The 19,175-nt window shown below is 33.6% G+C and overlaps 1 long non-coding RNA gene across 3 annotated transcripts; it reads right to left on the reverse strand.

The window, feature by feature from the left end:
• Positions 230-8,661, reverse strand: LOC109336256. Of its 3 annotated transcripts, XR_002106320.1 has the most exons (5): positions 7,963-8,661; positions 6,464-6,872; positions 5,659-6,116; positions 4,355-4,362; positions 230-239 (listed from the first exon to the last, which is right to left on the reverse strand). It is a non-coding gene; the product is annotated as an uncharacterized LOC109336256 (long non-coding RNA). The 3 variants fall into 3 exon arrangements; XR_002106321.1 differs by lacking the exons at positions 230-239; positions 4,355-4,362 and having other exon boundaries at positions 5,419-6,116; positions 7,963-8,052; positions 8,150-8,661; XR_002106319.1 differs by lacking the exons at positions 230-239; positions 4,355-4,362 and having other exon boundaries at positions 5,419-6,116.

Raw genomic sequence — 19,175 nt, forward strand, 5'->3', positions numbered from 1 at the left:
AAATTTTGTTAATTGTATGTTATGTGCTAAATAGAGTCCACAAGGCTAAAAGCAAAATTTTCCCATAGGAAATTATTAAGAATCCACACTATCCTTTTTCCCATTGAATTGAGCTCCACCAAGATCATATATTGCCCCTCTATCCTTTTCCCCTTGAATCCACACTTCAATTTGAGCTAGAATGCCTAAGAATGCTAAAACAAATCGACTTTTTTGGGCTCCCTTTGAAAATTAATACCCTAAGTGTCTAATATTACATGTTTTATGTTTTTGAGAATCTTTCATTTTCAATTTGTGAGTTTGGTTATGGCTTAGCGAGACAGTTCAATCGTCCTGCATTTTTTGGCTTGCCTGCTCTTGCTGAGCGAGAGTTGTCTCAATGAGAAAGATTTGTGTTCTTGTTGAGCAGGGCTTCATTCTTGCTAAGCGACAAATGCGGCACTTACTGCCTGGATCTTTCTCAAAATAGTTGAGTCTAGTTGAGCGAGGGTCTTGACATTCGAGCTCACTAAGCAAGAGTTGTGGCTTGCTTAGTGGGAGTCTTCTGCCTTGTGCTTGCTGAACGAGACTATTTTTTCCCAAAATTCTGATTTGTGCATTGTTTTCCCAAGGATGACATGCATATGCACTATTAAAGGGTAAAACTTGATAAATTTCATAATGTATTAATTTAAACATCATAATTGTGACATTGTGAACAATTTTAGAGTTAAAAAATGTCTAAAAGTCAATGCTAAATAGACAAGATTGATAGTTATTAACTATCCCCAATTTAGAACTTTGTTTGTCCTAAAAAAAATCCAAGCTAGTGATTTCAAACACATGCTTTGGGTTTCAAACATCAGGTCCATTCTGAAATGATCATGACATAAAATTCAATTAGAAAATCATTCCTCAACACTACTTGAAAAGCTAGGACAATGAACTTATCCACTCAAAAGAAAAAGATGATGTCTATAAATGAAAACACACCATACTTATATCCATAACCAAAGTGAGACTTTATCAATAAACAATTCATTTTTCTTTCAATCGGGAATTACAGTCCTCTCAACAATGTTTATCTCATTCTCCCATATAATGTATGTTTCTCTCATTGTTTACATTGAATCAACACAAAGTCAATTTTAGTATTGTCTCGATAATCATCAATAGTAGTATGCAACATGGATCATTAAGGTCTTTATATGTCTTTAACATGATTAGGCTACTAAAAACATGATTTTTCTAGATAACGAATACTCTAACAGGTTAAGAGAGCAATTACAACATAAATCAATAATTATCTATTTTACCCAAGTGTGTCAGGATCAACCCCTTTTTGAAATTCAACCAAACATTTTACCCTTTTATTTTACTAACACACCTTCATCTTTCATTCTCCATTTCTTGTGAGGTTTTTACTTTTCTTGTGCAAAGATGAAATGATGGTTTATACTCCACTTTTCTACACAAATCACTTAGTTTTATTTTCACTTTTCCAAACACTTTACTATCTCCCCTCAACTTGAATAAAACCAAAACAAAAAATAATGCTCTCTTATTTTATTAGAATTAAGAGGAGATCGTTTTTTTTTCTTTTATGGCTCAAGGTTTTATTCAAAAAAATATTTTAGGTTCAAATAGGGTAATTCATTTTGTAAGTTGTTTGGCAAAGTGGTTCATTATAAGAATCATGTGCCTTGATCCTTTCCGTGGATTCTAATACAACGACAATTAGAGACGCAAGCAAAATCAACAATGCAAGACATTGGCATATAACTCTCATGTATAATGGCTCAAAGCTTACATGTATCATCTCGAAACTCACACCACTATATGTGTCATGCGTTCCTGATTTCAGACAACTTCAAGGTATAATAATCAACACAAGTCACATGACCATAACAAACTAAGCATAGTAATGCTAGCTATGAGTACAACCATCCAAATTCCTAAATTCAAGGATTTCACTATTGAATTTCAGTTTTAAATTTGAGTCATGCATCAAATTAAACAAAAACCAAGACATTCTAGATGAACTGAGAAAAACAGACATGTTATGCATTTCCAAGTAGTACCCATTCTTAACATATATAATAAAAAGAAAAGCATAATATCACAAGATAGAAGTCAGGTTCTCAAGAGTTGTTTATCCTGAAGTTAACTCAAAACTAACACCACTTTATATGACATGCATTCCTTAATTCTGACAACTTCATATTATATTCAACATAACTCATGTGATCATAACAAACTAAGCATGATAATGCTAACCATAACTAAAGATTTCTTCATATTATTATATTACTATTTTTCGGAGTTGTGGTCAAATGGTTGCTGGTTAGGATGGAGGGCTTAAGGAGTGGAGTGATAAGAAGTATGGGTTTAAGTGTCACTCACTATAAATCCTAAGATACTAACATTTGGCTATAAAAAATAACCATTTTACTATTTTCCCTTCAACCAATGCTGAAATATTCAACAACATTGTTATAATTTTTGAACTAATATTAAAACAAAATTGGAAGACAAAAGATAAATGGCTCACTTACATTGAGTTAGAGAAGATAAATTAACATCAAACCCTTGATATAAACCTTCCACTTGAAGAGAAGAAATGCCAATAATATCAACCACCGCTATCCTTTGTCCAATGTGACTAGGCTTTGAAGGTGTGTTAATTGTCAAAGATGAAGAATCCTTATTTTCAAACTTGTTAGTCGTCATTACCCACACAGCTTTCAAAGCTTTGTTCATTCTGAGAACATTTGAGACAAAAAAAGAAAAGGGGAAAGAACCTCATTGAATATCAAATGTTCATATGTTTGTTGGGTTTTATAACTCCTCTTATTCTGTTCGTTACACATTGGTTACCACTGGAATACATAATCAGGTATAAATTATAATTAACGTTGTTTGTTATACATTGGCCCCATATAAAATTCTCTTAATTAACGTTGGTAAGAATATGCTCTAATATCATATTAGAAATCAAGGAGCAATAAAATAATTATGTATTTTATTCATTGAATGAATAGAATTGAATGTATTAAATTAAGGTGAATCAAATTACAAAGAAAACTACATTTTTATATAAAAAACTCATAATTTGCCAAAATATGGCCAACTAACCTAATAAACTATCCTCCTATCTTCTATTAATAATTAATAATATTGGCTTAAAATATTTTGGACAATTTGTTCAATCGCGCAGTTCAGTGTTCATTTACAAAAAAATCCGAGAAACAAATTCATTTTTTGTTACTCTGAAATGAGTGAAAAGAAAATGTGGGATAACTGAGAAGGTGAAAGGGAAAGGCCATCATGTCCGTTGTTGGAGGCACTGTTTATCTTCTTCACTATCACGAGTTCCATTTCCTCCAGACACGAAGGCAAAAAACTCTGTCGGTCATTGTCGTTGTGTTCCATCATCTCAACATTTATTGATTAAGGTGAGGGATTGATGTTAAATAAGTTGGGGGGAAACCCTTGCATTGGGACTGGTTAGTGATTTATAGTTTGATGTTCAATATTTATCTAGTAGAATGTTATATTCATAATGGTTATTACTATTTGGATTAGGATTGATTCCTTCCATTTCAATTATTTATCTATATTAGTGTTTATACATGTGAGGATAACAATTGGAAATGAGAGCAAGAAGCAGTTGGATGGATTGGTGGTAATGATAGGCAAGTGAGGTTAGAAAGAGTTGAGGAGATTGGTTTGTGTCATCCTACTTTAAGCTTGCTCATAGTTAACATGTAGAGGATGTAAGATTATGCATATTTTCAATTATATATTATCATGGAATTGTTGCAAGATTTATCTTAGCTGCTTCTTAACCCAAGTTTCTCATTGATTTATTTAATAACATGTTGATTCTTTGTTCGCCATTTTGGCTTTGTTGGAATAAATTTCAACGCCGATATAATGATTTCAAGAATGTTCTTTTATAAAAAAAATTAGCATTATTGAATTATTAACAATTTCATATCATATCGACTTTGTTGGATTAATTCCAATGCCGGTATAATGAAATGAATTTAACAAATTAACACAATGATAATGAGTGATATTTATTTTTGTTTTCCTTTATTAACCGAACTACATCCTTATGGAAGGTTGGTAAAGAATAAATAAATAAATAAAGCAATAAATGAATGTTAGTAACAAAATTTAAATGACAGAAAATAAATGTTAGTTGCGGAATATAAATGACAGAAAGTAAAAGTTAGTAGTTAGGTCACTCATTATTATTGTGTATTTTTACTTTTCACAAAAATATAATTTGAGTTAAATTGCACTTTGATTCAAGGTTTATTTCTTTGTCGACAAATAAAACTTATAAATTAACACTTTACTATTTTACATTTGTATCTCTTTCAAGATTTAATTATAGTATAATATAGAGTTATGTTGAACCACAAGGAATTGCTTAATAAAACATTATTATAAACATGTTATATCACTAATAAAGTTTGAACATATTTTTGGTTTGATTTTGTTTATGAAATTTTAACAAGTAAACAAATAAACATAAATAACTAATATGCACAAATTTTTGAGGGGAAAATTGGTTTGAAATATTGAATTATTTTTAGACTCAACTGATTTTGAAAACATTACAATTTATGTGTTATATTTTTTGTTGATTCTACACATCATTTCTAAATCCTTCATCTAGTATTATAGAATGATAAGATAATTTCAAACCTTATGTAATGCACTAAATAATAGTTAAGTGCCACTTGTCGGAATTGGTTGTCACACTCTACTTCATACTCCATTAACTTTATTTAGCCATGAATAAGTTGTTTAAAATAGATGTTTGATGTGACAAGTGAACTAAGGTGTAGATTATACTTTTTAGTTCACTTGTGAACTCTTTGAGAAAAAAACATTTTTGGATTTTTAAATCAAGTTTTAGGTAATCAAGCTAAAACCGCATTAAGAAATTCATAAAGAATCAAAACTTAACCAAAAGTAATAATTTGAATGAATTAAATTCAAAAGATAATACAATTAAAGAGAAGAAATTACACCATAATCCAAATCAATAAGTATGAGCATGAGTCATCTATCCAAAAATGAGACGCTTCTGGACCCAAATGAGATTACAAAATTATGTTTTTATATCACATTTGCCATCTCCTTTCTCCTCTTGAATTAAGGAGAAACTACATAATAAACTTAGCTAAACTACTTTGGAGTAAAAATTCTCCAAGAAATTACAAAAAAGAAAGTGTAGAAGAAGATTGGATTTCGAATTTGAGAGAGTATGTGTGAAGTGGAATGTGTATGAATCAATTATTTCTTGTCTTGAAGTGCCTCCTATTTATAGGAGTTGTTTGTCACTGCCAAGCTGCTGACAAAATCCTTTGTGAATACTCAATTTTGTCCTTCCCATTTCTTTTATCTTTTGTATAAATATATGGTCATCCTCTTTTAAACTTTTTGTGGGTGAGTTTCATTATAAAACTTTATACCATGGTGTAACCACCAACTTCTTTAGTCAAATGCCCCCTAATTAATAACATGACATTGATGACAATCTCAATTATTTTATTAGAGTGCATTTGTCATAATTTTACCAAACAATATTTTGCATGTTCTCTATCGGTCGTTTCCGAAACTGTAAACTATGTCACAGCACCACCAGATTTGTAATTATACAACACCATCATAACAGGAAATTTGGAAACTGTCACCATCTTTATTCTACATAGTACCTAAGTCTTAGGTAATGGCTTACTATAGGATGCTGTGACTAAGCCCCTATTTAACAAATAGAGTGCTTAATTGTCAGACAGTATTGCTAGTGCCGACCCTGCAACTTTTTCATGGCTTAGAAGCTCAGAGGGTAGTAATCGAACATAGCATAACATAGAAAATGTGAAGATAACTCTGTAGTGTGATTGGTGCCACATAATGTTCAAGAAAACCCTGAAACTTAGACTCTAACTACTGTTGGAGAATCTGGCTGATCCACTGAGGAAGACTTCGATGTCTTCATGATCACTGGTGCCTGATCTAATCAGCTATTAGTATCATCACTTGTCATCCCAAGTGTCATATTCTCCACCTCTTTGTGGGTATATATATGGATCTTGGACGCCACATTGCAAAACTCACTGCAGTCAAAGGAAACATGCATTTGCTTTTAGTATCACCCAAAAACTAAAGCAATCAATACATGTTAAACCAATAATTCAGTCATTCTTAACTGGTTTAAAATTGGTTCAAGCAAAATGGTGTACAACAACCATTGTTAATGATATTTGCCATTCAAAACCTCTACACTATGGTTACATCACTTCCCTTTTTATGATAAAACAGGAAAAACACACATTCCAAGACACTTCTCTATCTATATTTTCCCAAACAAGTATTGTAAAATTGATGTTGAGTTCTCTGTGTGAAAGTATTACTCAAATTCTTTAATAAGTGTTGAATTGAGTCCAGGAAGAACAATACTTACTGCCAAGGATCATCCCCCACAACCATTATGTCATTCTCACTGTCAGTGTAAAGGATTCTCCACCCCTTATCAGGATCTCCTAGAAGTCCTTCCATGCCAAATAGTCTCTCTAGTTCACTCAGCAAATCATTGTAGCAGCTCAATCTTGCGAGATCAATGGCTCTTCCAATTAAGCTTCCTTGCTTGTAAACCTTCATTCAATGTATATCACATAGGCCTTAGCCATCTCAGCATTATGATTCATACCATTGATGAAGTGACCAGGAGAGGCAGCAATGTGACATGTCCGTGATTTCTTCAGTCTCGGGGAAGACTGAATGCTCAAGGGAGGGAGAAATGCAGAAGGATCAATCTCCCATGGAGATACATGATCTTGATGATTAGTCTCAATATTCTCATCCCATCTGACCTGTTGGATGCCACAAAAAGCTTTCATTATTGAAACCATCACCATTGGATCAACTTAGTTCCAAAACTAGCTCTAGAAGGAGATTACTATTACATCCTTAAAATTAAAGATCTTCTCTGGACAGATATGTAAAACAATTTAGAGTGAAGCATGAAGAAAAGAAGTTGGTAAAAACAATTGTGCAGGCCAGGCACATTACTAAAATTAAGATGATATTAGCAATGAGTCATAGCTGTTACAATCAGCCAAAGGGAATTGGTAAAAGGCAAACCAAGAATCCCCTCAACAGTTACAATATGAGGCATTATGAGAAAAGAGTGGCAATTAAATCAATCATATGTGGGATAATGGGGCAGCTGTGAGTGACACATCAAAGGCCAATTACTATTCCATTTCAGTTACAGTCATCATTGGCAAATAGGAAACATCTCAACAGTTATTACATGCTCATAATCAGTCTGGATGGGCAGTTTCAAAGAGAACAAACAGAAAGCCAAAAGTTTCTGGTAGCATTGAATCATGATTAGCAGCATGAGAATCCATCATCATGTAATTTTCAAACCATTATAAAAGGGAGAAACAAATTATAGCACACACACACAGAGAGAGCATACTGATAGGAGATTACACATATCAGTGATAGAAAGAGAGGTGAACACACAACCATAAGAGAATCACAAGTAATCAGAGAGATACCACAATCGGAGATATATCCATATCACGCATACATAGAGGCAAAGCATCCATGAACAAAGAATCAACACGCAAAAGGACAAAAGAAGGAAGCATACATTCAGGTAAGCACTCAAACCATAAAAATGCCTTATATATGTCCTGAGCATCAACGCATATACATATATGAAATAAAAATGCCCTGTTTCATTTGATTTATGTTATAAACTTATATGCTCAGTTCATAAATGTTTCTGATTGATCATATAAAATACATATTGGTTTCAACATAAACATATATATTTACACTCATATATATTATGATTCATTTCTAGTTAACTGTTTGTCCAAATCGGTTATATATAATCGATCAAGTTCATGCTGTAATATTGAATGAAAAAAGGGTAAAAATTGTTACCGGAATCCACTAAGTTTTGTGCCGATGCCAGATAGCAACCTTAATGTTATCCCCACCGAATGAAATAGCATATTTAATCCCCTCCTTAGCCTTAATGAACCTCAACGATGATGAAAATATTATAAAAATAACGAGAATCAGAAACAACAAAAAGATAATAATGCGAAACAAAGGGTTCTTTACCGACCCGAAGCTATCTCGATCTGGCCATGAATCACCTATGGTTGTGATCCTCTTTCATCATCACAAACCTCCGTCACCACCGAGAGTTATCACGAGTCGCCGTCAATGAAGGATCCACGCTGTCGTGAACCGGGGCCGTCACGAACCAGCGGCGCTTCGCTCTTAATCGCGAGCTACCAGAAGCCAAGAAGAAGAGGACCTTGGGGTTTCACCATTGCCGTGTCGGCACGGCCAGCTCAGTTCCAGCCATGATTATCTTTGCCGGCGCCGAATGGAGAAGAATGCGCGAGGAGGAGAGGATGCAGGAGGGGATGCATCATCCAACTAACACCGGCTCCGTTTCGTCACCATCATGAATACATCTCCATTGCCGTGAAAGAAATGGAGGAGATAAGGAGAGACGGTAGCCTTGTCCATCACCGTTAAGAAGGAAGAAGAAAGAGAGAAGAGAAGCCAAAGGAGAAGAAGATTGAAGAAGTAAAGGAAATTAGGGATTTTGGAATCCCCTTTTGGGATTTTGGGTTCTAAAGACCCGTATGCCACACCCCTGTCATGTTTTGCCATTTTTTGTTACTTTTACTTTTGGTTTTTATTTGTGGTTTTATTATATTATTTGTTTTTATAATCTTTTGTTATGCATGATACCAAATAATCTTATCACTTAATTCCATATATAATTAAATCCAAATAATCTTATCACTTAATTCCATATATAACTAAATTAAAATCATTTTATCACCCAATTAATTATGGATTTTTTATAGTGAGGATATGATTCGAGTCGTCTTTAACTTCTCCTCCAAAAAATGAGAAGAAGGTTTACGTCCAACACTGTCTCTAAACTATTAACTCCACATATATATATATATATATATATATATAATTAATAAATTATTTTATTACTAAATTCTATATGTATAAATAATTAGAAACTATTTTACCAAGTAAATTTTACGGGATTTTTATAGTGAGATTATGGTTCGAGTTGTCTCTAACTTCTCCGAAAATGAGAAGAAGGTCTACGACCAACACCTCTAAACTATTAATTCCATATATAAATAATTAATAAACTATTTTATCACTAAATTCTATATGCATAAATAATTAGAAACTATTTTACCAAATAAAGTTTATGAGATTTTTTTATAGTAAGGTTATGGTTCGAGTCGTCTCTAATTCCATGGAAACGAGGAGGAGGTCTACGACCAATACTGTTTCTAAACTATTAGTCTCATCGAATCGAAACAATTATATATTAATCAATTCAATAAATCAATATTTCTAAACTTATTGGTATTTTCTAAATCACAAACAATAAACCAAAGTAGCTAAACAATTTCCGAACTAGAACTACATAGTCTTGATTTCCCTATTACACCTGGGGGTACGAAGGAGCAAGAAAACCTCTTGTCAGATGCAAACATAAAAATAAAAATATTTTGTTTTACTAATTGAAATTTAAAAGAATAATTTTTAAGGGTATAAAAATCTGTGTGATTAGCGAGGGTACCCTTTTAATACGGGCAGACGGGGTGCTAATACCTTCCCCGATCTGTAATCGACTCTCAGATTCAGAATCTCTATTCAAAGAACACTTTTATCCAAATTGGGCATAAACTAAGAGTTTTCTACGTTTTAACTGCAAAAAACGTAGTGGTAACACCAAATAAATTGGGGAGAGGTAGAAATCGAGTTCGCCTCTTCATAAGTCGTAGAAGCGGTCTTCCAACCGAAAATGGGGCCGTGACACCCTTCAGCATGAGTTTGGTCACTTGGCCAAGCAGCTTGGTCACCTGTTTGGGGCTAAGTCACCCAAGCTATTGTGAGCTACTAGCCCAGCTATTGTGAGCTACCTCTGAAAACCCTACGGAGGCTACTTGGAGTGAGGTCATGCATGAAGTCATGGTTGTTTGGTGGCTAAGTCAACTTGACCAACTTGCTGAGTGCACACCGCCAAGCTCCTATGTGGCACCGCTAAGCTGTCTACTTGAGCAGCTTTGACTGTTCTTATGGTGATGTGGTTTGGTGCTTGCTGATCTAGCCAGGTGTGTGGTTCCAAGTTGGGCGGTCAAGGTGCTCCGCTAAGCTGCCTGCTTGAGCAGGTTGGCTTGTGTCAAGCTTGTGTTTTGGCCATGCCAAGTTGAGCCTCACCGTGTTAAGTTGGTGTCCATGTCAACTAGGCGTGAGTTTGGTCCAAGCTAAGCTGCTTAGTGAGAAGCTTCATGTTGACTCCATGCTTTCCACATAGGCTAAATTTTGTTGAATCATGCTTAAGGCTAAGCACATAGTTTGCCACGTCAAGCTTAAGCATATCATGTAAGGATCATTTTCGCCTATTTTGAGCATTTTGCTTGCACTTAAATATTTCTTCTCTTTTCCACCTAAATCCTACAAAATATAATAAAAAAATAAATACATAAGACATATATACAAGATTGTGATATTTTATCCAAAAAGTGTTGAATTCAGTCGGTTTTCTCAATTTTGCCAAGGATAAGTGACATAAAATGTGTATGAAATTTAGGCATTTTTGGCACTTATCAACCCCTCCCCCTAATTTAAGACTTTGTTTGCCCTCAAACAAATGGTAAAGCACATCCGAATTCAAGACTTGGCTAATTTTTCAATGAGATTTTCACGATTTGTGAATTTTTTAACACATAATGCTTCAAACATGAAATGTATGCTTTTTTCATCAAAAGTATGTAACAATTTACCTAAGCAAATATTTTTCAATTAAAAAGTGTTTTTGCACACAAGTTTAAAATTGGAACTTAAAGAGGTAAGTGTTTCACTCAATTTTTCAACCATTCGATTGTAATAATTTGAACTTGTTCTTTGTCTCACTGATTCTCTTAAATTGCATAATCAATCAAATATCACTAAGGTCTTGTTTTCGGTTGTAATGAGACTTGGTTTGGATAATCGTGGTTTTTCTAGATAATCAAGTTAAGTTCAAGTAAAAAGAGGGCATTTTGTAAAATTTTCTCAATAAAGCACTTCACTCTACTTTTTCCATAATTTTGCTTTCTAACCTCTTAGCTTTTGAACCTTGGCTTCTTATTGGCTTTTCTTTGTATTTCTCAATATGTTTTTGCTTTTCACTTTCTTTTACAACTTTTTGTTGTTTTTGTAAAGAGATTGAGAAAAAAATTTATTTTTATTTTTAAGAAGCAAAGTCCACCAATTTTCCCCCAACTTGATTTTCAAACATTCGTTAAAAATTAATGCTCTCTTTTAAAACATTTTTTTCAATTTTGGTTTTCATAGGATAATTTGAAAAAATGTTTTACCTTGTTTGGCTCAAAGGGCTTATCAAAAGATAATCCTAATTTTTTTAGACTTTTTGGCATTTTGGTTCAACTAAAGATATAACATGTCTTGATCACTTCCGATCAATCTTATGCAATTAAGAGATTTAAAGACTCAAATAAGTTTAATTAGACAAATCAAATAGTGATTTAACTTTGATCGTCATGTGTTTGGCTCACACCCTCACTTGGTTTAGATTTACACTTCTTGATTTAAAATAAAATTGTTTGCAAAGATCATGTTACACAAATTTAAATTTCATTTGCAAAAAAATTTCAAGTTATGACATTATGTGATGTTTTCACAATTGTTTTAACATATATCTCATTTTGCTCAATAAAAGCTTAAGTCAAGATATGCTTAGCAATTTCTAATCATGTAATCATGCCACAATTTTTTATTTATCCACTTTGATTTCGGTATTGATTTTTTTTTTTTTTTGAGTTTATGGACAACCAAATTACTTTTTAAATAACTATACAATCTTATATACACTACTAACTTTCTTTAAAAAATTCATATGCATAAAACCATGTTCCCCCTCTTTAAATGATGGCTTGTCCTCAAGCCAATAAAAATATTGGTTTTAAGGACATGTTTAATGCATATGAAATTTTCTAAAGAATAACATATTACTTCTAAACACAAACTTAATTAAACACAAAACATAACATAAATTAAAAAGAAATTTAAACACTTACCAATTGTAAGAATGAGATTGTTACTAAGAGGGGGATGAATTAGTTGACTTAAAATTATTGCCATTTTTTCTACAAAATCAAGAGTTAATGTGCAGTGGAAAATATATGCAGAAAATCAACAAGTAAAAATCAAAGAGATAAGGGAAAAGAGAATACACAATGATTTTTATACTAGTTCACCTTCTTGTCCACCGAAGGCTACGTCCAGTACTCTTGCAACTCAATAGATTTTTCCACTAAATATTATGAGTTGCAATTACAATATCTCACCTCCCTAATCCTTATTCACCTTTGGAAAAACACATTTTCAAGTGATTCTAATCCTCTTTCTTATCACACCCTTGTGAAAGAAAGTATCCTGCAATAACAATGAAGAATGTTCAACAATGGTGGAATTGCCTTTACAAGTTTGAAAGTAATGTAACTTGCAATCCTATCAACTCTTTTGTATACTTAGTAATAATGCTCTTTATAAGTTGGTAAACTTGAAACACTTCCACTTTAAGCAACTTCAGAAAAATTAACTTTGAAAGTTTAAGAACTTGTTCCCAAAAGTGCAAAAAATTATTTCAAAATGTGTGTAAGAGCTTTTGAAATTTATATGAGAGTTGTGTGTTTGTATGTGAGATTCAATGCCTTTTGTCATGCCCCGATTTTCGGTTACGCGACCTCTTAGAGTCGCCACAACATTTTATGGTTAAAAATGTAGAAAAATATTTTAAGCCCAATCATATTGGGCTTTTCGATTGTGATATCTAGGTTTGGGATTCAATTACGAATCGAGGAAGGTATTAGCACCTCGTCCGCCCGTAATTAAATGGTACCCTTGCCAATTGTATGATTTAAATACCCTTAAATTATTTAAAATTGAATTTGTGTGCAACAAAATATTTACTTATTTTTTATTTTTAAGTCTGACAATATTACTTGCTCCTACGTATTCCTATCCATTTTAGGAAATCAAGACTTACGTAGTTCTAATTTTAAAATGGTTTGTTGGTAAAAATAATTAACTCCTTAAAAAGGGTGAAGCAGCATAAACTAATGTCCACACTGCCTCCCATTTTAAAAAGGTTTGAAAATAATTATAATATCTTTTTTGGGCTTTTTATTATTAATTTAAGAATTAATATAATTTGTAGTTTTTTATTATTAATTTAGGAATTAATCGAATGAGTAGAAGCGACGTAACGCGACCGTTCAAGGACGATATGAGGACAAGAAATGTTACCATGACCTGCCTCCACACTTTGATTAATCCCAAAAAATATATTTTTGTTATAAACAATGTTATATGAAATCATTTCAAATTATACTACTCTTGTTAAAAATAATTTTAAATTTAACAATGTTCTAAATTTGTGCAAATGACAATTTTTATTTAATTACAACAACAAAACGTAATCAATTAGCTGCTAAAAATAAGTCATAAAACAATATTTAATAATGAGCTAATAAGGAGAACTTTACCATCTTTTTTTGTTATTATTATCAATATAAACGTAATTAAAAAAAAATTATTTTTATATTTTTCATAAACAACTTCTGGAAGATAACAAAAAAGACATTTTATTTATTTATTTATTAATAGGTTATAGTTTAATAATGCACATTAATATGAACATAATACAAAAGAAATAAATAAATAAACCTGATTTAGCTATAATTTAGTGCAACTAAGGAGTAATACTATCTCGTCTACAAGTGGTTGAGAAGGTGAAAACATGGGCTTTACCGTGTGCTTGATTGCACTGGAATGAGGGGCTTGTGAGAAATTGATCAGACGCGGAGGAGTCCACGTGAGTATCGTAGACTGCTTACCTGTCAAGCGCGGATATGGTGAGAAAATGGGTTCACGACGTCTAAGGTAGTCACGACCACAAGTGATCAATATGCTGGAACATGAGCTTGGATTCTGTGTGGTCACGTTCACGCTGGAAACCTTAGAATCGCGGACATGTCAAATGGAGATTGGCTGGACTTGGACTGGTTGACCACACTGCCACACAACACGCTTGGACTGGCCATGAAAGGAGGAAAGCATATGTTATAATGCACTCGTGTGTACTGAATCCCACCTCTCTGTGTAGTGTTATTTTTTTTTTTTTTGCAGAGCCTTTCTCTCTATTTTTTTTCTCTCTTTTTTCTCTATGCGGATTTATTTTTTAGCCACCTTTTCTCTATGTAATGTATTTTTTTTTGGCAAATTTTTCTCTATGTAATGTATTGTTTTTTGGCAACTAAGAGAAGAACCCTAATACCCTCAAGCCCATGCTATTTATAAAATTATTTTAACCTAATCTCAACCTAAAAAAATGCTAACAACTTTAATTTGGTAACCCATAATCCCCTATTTTGTGGGATCCTATACCACCCACCAAGTCAGATTTGACTTGTTGTTTTATTGTTATTTTATTCATTTTTTTGTTTTCTTTTTTTAAAAAACAATTAAACCTAATTATATCTATTTAAATTACTTTTTTATATTGTATAAATTCTGAAAAATAATAAATAATTATATCTGAATATGTTTAAATGTTTTTAAAAATTAAATTTCCGAAAAATAAAAATAAAAAATTATTTTTTATTTATTTGAAATTTAATAAGGATATTTATAATATCTCACTTATTTCATTTATTTAATACATTCGAATTTAATTATAAAAATTAATAAAAAACATTTTTAATTATCTTTTATTGATTTTATAATAAAATTCGAAAAAATATATAATAAAATATGATTTTTATCCCCATTTTTTAGAAATATGATTATAAGCTTTTTAAGGGTCTATTTTAATTTAATTTTTTATTTATTTATTATTTATTATTTTCTGAAAATGATAAAGGTTTAAATAAATCTATTTAAAACTAATTAATTTGAAATTTATTTATCCTTCCTTAAAATCAAATGGGTATTATATAAAAAATCTCATTCTAATTATTTAAATCCCAAATAAAAATAATTATTTTGAAATATATGTTGGGCTTTTTATGAGCCGGACAAAAATGGGTATTCAGAGTTGCCCCTCTTTACTAGTTGTTTATCTGATAGCAAGAAAACTGAGGTTTGAGTGATACCATGAGGCTCAGAAGAAGTCCAACTTGCTAAATCTCAATGCTCGAAAATATCAAACTTTCTTCTGTGAGTTGAACTATCTTCAAGATGGTCTGAGTTTTATGGATATAAATCAAAGACACAGGTCGATGTACTGTTAGAATTTAGAGTGAAAATAGTAAAACCAAAGACGCGGTTTGGTATACTGCCGGAATTTGGATGACACTAGGTTAAGGACCAAGAACGCAGGTTGGTATACTGCCGGAACTTGGGATGAAAAGGGTGAAACCAAAGACGCAGGTCAGTGTACTGTTGGAATTTGGATGACACTAGGTTAAGGACCAAGAACAGAGGTTGATGTACTGACGGAACTTGGAATGAAAAGGGTGAAACCAAAGACGCAAGTCAGTGTACTGTCGGAATTTGGATGACGCTAGGTTAAGGACCAAGAACGCAGGTCGGTGTACTACCGGAACTTGGAATGAAAAAGGTAAAACCAAAGACGCAGGTCAGTATACTGCCAAAATTTGGGAGGAAAACGTGTATGACATGTTTTTTTTTTTGTTTCATTTTTGTGTGAAAGCAAATGACTATTATTGATGCATGGTATGAAATGCTCATGTTTGGTAATTCTATAATTGTTTTCATATCATATTGAGTTGTAATTGGTATTCATCCGTATTGCTCCGTCGTATCCTTAACATTTGGTTGTAGATTGTTGTTTGCACGGAATGATTTTTTTTGTTCATTCTAGAAGATGACAATTAACTTTCTCTTTCAGATGTAAAGTGTTTTCTCTTTTCGAATATTACCCAAGTCGGCATGCTTAAAATTCTTAAGATAGTACAAGTTTAATGAAAACAAACCATGCAAATAATTTTTTTTAACTCATATACGATTGAAGAAATATGACCGTGTTTGGCCTTTTGTGTTATAGGTAAAGTGATGAGAATAGATTTTAAATAACAAAATATGCTAGGTCACCACTATACAATCATTGACCATCCAAAGAATTGCCCCAGTATTGACTTAAATATTTTTTTGGTCTCCCAAAAGCTTGCCCCAATATTGTCTTATTGCCTTATGTTCTTAAGAGACCTTCCATTTTTCTTTTTCTTTGGTCCCTAAGTTTTGCTTAGATTGCCCTGTCGGGTTTTCGATCTAACGAGATCTATTCATTTCATTAAGAGAATTTGTGTATTGATCACGTCATGCATAGATCTTTTAAGAAAAATTATTTTGAATTTGTTTTGGAGTCAGTTATTTGGTACCCTTGGTGCATATCTCAAACAGTTCGGGTCTCAACAAGGACTTTTTGGGCTTGTAACGTGGTCTAGTTAGGGGTTTACAAGAAAGAAAAGGATATAAGGCTCAAATGATGTGTTTCCCACCGCCAACTTTTTCCATATTCTCCATAATCCGATTTCCAACATATCTTATATTTCAATCCCGGATACGATTTCCATTCCTTTTTGGAAAAGGAAAGGTTTTGTAACCATTCTAGTTTGAGATTTTTTATTTACCCTAACTTTTGCCCAAGGTTTTACTAAAACTCTTAGCGGGCTCTTTTTATAATCCACTTTTAGATCTTTTGAAGAGTTGTTGGAAAACTACCCTTTCCCCGGTTTATTGGTGTTTTTCAAAGGTGTTGCGTTTTTTGAATAAACTTCTTTCATATTGTCTTGGCTCAAAAAAGGTGACTAGGGATATCTTCATTGGTTTTTGGAATAGCAAAGAAGCCTTGTGTCATCAACACGAACTACCTAAGGGTACACACCATGTGGGATTTGCTTACATCATCCTCCTAAGAGAGTGCACGAAAGTATGCAACAATGCATGATCAATGCACAAACTTCTTTTTTTTTTGTTTTCTTGAAAGGTCTCTCAAGCATAATATTTCTTTACGACATCTGAATACATGGAAAGAGGTACATTGTTTCCGTCCATAGTAGTCAATATCAAAGCTCCTCCAGAGAATGCTTTTTTCACCATGAAGAGTCCTTCATAATTTGGGGTCCATTTCCCTCTATGATCCTTCTGGATTGGGAGTCTCTTCTTAAGCACCAGATCCCCCTCTTGAAACTAGCATGGCCGAACTTTCTTAGCATAAGTTCTCATGAGTCTTTTCTGGTACAGTTGACCATGACATATATCAGCTAACCCTTTCTCTTCTATCATGTTCAGTTGGTCGTACCGCGCTTGGATCCATTATGATTCTTTCAATCCTGATTCTGCCATGATTTTGAGTGATGGAATTTCCACTTCAATAGGGAGTACTGCCTCCATCCCATATACTAACGAGTATGGTGTTTCCCCAGTTGCTGTACGTACCGAGGTGTGATATCCATGTAGAGCAAAATGTAACATTTCATGCCAATCCTTGTATGTCACTACCATTTTTTGAACAATCTTCTTAATATTCTTGTTTGCTGCCTCTACTGCTCCATTCATCTTGGGGCGATAAGGCGAGGATGTGTGATGCTTGATTTTGAACTCGCTAAACATCTATGTCATCATCATATTGTTTAAGTAGGTGGCATTGTCCGTGACGATCTTGTTGGGTAACCCATATCTACACACCAACTCCTTTTTAATAAATCGTAGTACCACTGTTCTGGTCACATTGGCATATGAACATGCCTCAACCCATTTTGTGAAGTAGTCCATGGCTACGAGGATGAAGCGATGCCCATTAGAAGCTTTTGGCTCTATTGGTCCAATCACATCCATTCCCCACATGGAGAAGGGCCAGGGTGCTGAAAGGACATTTAGCGGGTTTGGTGGAGCATTGATGTTGTCTGCATAAATTTGACATTTGTGGCACTTCCTGACATAAGACAACAGTCTGTCTCCATTATCATCCAAAAGTAACCTGCCCTTAAGATCTTTCTAGCCATAGCATGTCTATTTGCATGAGTCCCAAACGAGCCTTTGTGCACGTCTTTGAGTATTATTTCGACTTCTTTCTCTCCTAGGCATCTGAAGAGTACCATTTCGTGATTCCTTTTGTAAAGAATATCGCCATCTAGAAAGAAACCCATGGCCAGTCTTCTCAAGGTTCTCTTGTCAGTCTCTAAGGGCCCAATGGGATACTCATTTTCTACTTCTATTGCACAACAATGGATTGGTTGATCTCTGCTTTCTATTCTGATGAGAGGTTGATCCTTCCCACTTATATGGAACATTGAGGATAATGTGGATACCGCATCGACTAGTCTGTTATCCTCTCTCGGGATGTGGTAGAAGTCGATTTGTTCGAAGTGCTCAACCATCTTATGGATATACTCCTTGTAAGGAACTCGCTTGTTGTCACGGGTCTCCAATTCTTCTTCCAAATGATGGATGACTAAAGCTGAGTCCCCAAAGACTTCTAAAACTTTGAATTTTCTTTCTAATGCTGCCTGCAAACCTAGGGCACATGCCTCATATTCAGCTATATTGTTGGTGCAGTCAAAGCATAACCTGGCAGTAATAGGAGTGAAGTTGCCTTCTGGAGATACAAGCACGACTCATATGCCGTGTCCGAGTGCAGTGGAGGCCCCATCAAATACTAACGTCTATACACCACCTTTTGTTGGTTCTCCCAAGGATAGACTCATGATACCTTCATCTAGGAACTCTTGGTTCATTGGTTCGGTCTTCTCTATGGGTTGACTGGCAATATAATCTGCAAGGGCACTACCTTTGCTTGTTTTTCATGTTACATACACTATATCATATTCTGACAATAAGACCTGCCACCGAGCGATTCTCCCTGTTAATATTGGTTTCTCAAAGATATACTTCACATGATCCATCTTTGAAATCAACCAAGTGGTATGACTCAACATGTACTGCCTCAAACGACGAGATGCCCATGCTAGAGCACAACAGTTACGTTCTAGCAATGAGTACCTTGTCTCGCACTCAGTGAATTTCTTGCTTAGATAGTATATGGCTTGCTCTTTTCTGCTTGATTCATC

Source organism: Lupinus angustifolius, chromosome LG02, assembly GCF_001865875.1.
Source record: "Lupinus angustifolius cultivar Tanjil chromosome LG02, LupAngTanjil_v1.0, whole genome shotgun sequence".
Classification (NCBI taxonomy): Eukaryota; Viridiplantae; Streptophyta; class Magnoliopsida; order Fabales; family Fabaceae; genus Lupinus; species Lupinus angustifolius.